General features: G+C 53.6%; 1 protein-coding gene across 1 annotated transcript in view; it reads left to right on the forward strand.

Moving 5' to 3' along the window:
* CACNA1A (calcium voltage-gated channel subunit alpha1 A) overlaps nt 1-1,435 on the forward strand; it is a gene marked incomplete at its 3' end in the record, with an annotated part of 251,525 nt that overhangs the window by 241,332 nt on the left and 8,758 nt on the right. The window lies entirely within an intron of this gene.

Here is a 1,435-nt window from a genome sequence, read left to right on the forward strand (position 1 = left end):
CAGCCGTGGGACCGAGATCCTTGTTTTCCTTGATGGTCACTCTCAGATCCTAGGATCCTCTTCAGCTCCGAGAGGCAACTCTCAAGTTGCTGGGGGTGTCCCACCCCCACCCCACCCCCTTCAAACCAGCAATGGTGCATCAAGCTCCCTCTCTGGCTCTCTCTCCTGCTATAACCCAAGAAAACTCTGCTTTGAAGGGGCTCCCCTGATGGGCTGTGGACCACCTAGATAACATCCCTGTATCTGAAGACTAGTTGACCGGACTTTAGCTATATCTGCAACATGCCTTCACGGCAGTTTTCTAGAAGCATCTTCACTGAGTAGCCAGCATCTTCCGGTTAGCCTGCCTGCACAACAGGTCTAACAATAGCACCCAGTCCTGGGTACTTCCTGCTTTTATCATCCAGTTGATATGGCCCTCCGGAGACCTGTGTTGGGGGGGCTTGGATTTGCTTTGGTTTTCTTGTTTTTGTGTTTGGTTTTTTTTGCATGGGGGCCTGGTCTGGCAAGTCTCCATTTTACTCTGGGAGACAGAAAATAAATAACAAGCTCCATGATCTAATGCCAGTGGATGACGTATGGCTTGGTGCAGTGGGCTGAATTAGAAAACGCTCACTGCTGTCAAATCGACTCCTACTCCTGGTGACCCCATAGGACAGGGCAGAACTGCCCACATGGGTTTCTGAGATGGTCACTCTTTATGGGAGTAGAAAGCCCCGTCTTTCTCCATTGGAGCAGCTGGTGGCTTCCAACTGCCCACCTTGTGGTTAGCTGCCCCACGCATGACCACTACACCACCAGGGCTCCGCACTGGGCTGAAAGGAAGCCCCCAGAAGATCTATTTAGTCATCATCCTGGGACCCTTATTTGCAGACACAGTTAAGGATCTTGAAATGAGCCCTAATTCCAGGGACAAGCATCCTTGTAAGAGATACACGGGGGAGAGAGAGACGGTGAAGAGGCAGAGGCCATGTGCCCTCGGCAGCAGAGGTTGGATTGATGCAGCCACAAGCCCAGGAATGCAGACAGTCTCGGGAGCTGGAGAGGCAAGAACAGACGCCCCCTTGAGTAGCGAGAGGGCACTCAGCCCTGGCTCCACGTTGCTTCCGGGCTTCCGGTCTCTGGAACTGAGGGAATACGTTTCCTTGGTTTTAAGCCACCTGTTGTCAGGAGGCCACTGAGTGCATATAAACTCTTGGGGACCCCGTGTCCTAGCGAGGAATTGCCCTGTAACGTTCTCTTGCTTAAAAGTAGGTCCTCCCCCCCAACTACCAGGACCCCAGTTTCGCCTTGCAGACCTGGTTAGACCAGATGATACACAGCGGTGCGGATGGGAGTTGGAAGCGCAGGGAATCTAGGACGGAGGAGCCTCTCGGGACCGGGGGCGACAGTGGTGATACCAGGAGGGAAGGGGGAGGTAGCAAGGGGGAATGGA

This window comes from Echinops telfairi, unplaced genomic scaffold (assembly GCF_000313985.2).
Source record: "Echinops telfairi isolate 266 unplaced genomic scaffold, ASM31398v2 ScPeMD7_30;HRSCAF=105, whole genome shotgun sequence".
Lineage (NCBI taxonomy): Eukaryota > Metazoa > Chordata > Mammalia > Afrosoricida > Tenrecidae > Echinops > Echinops telfairi.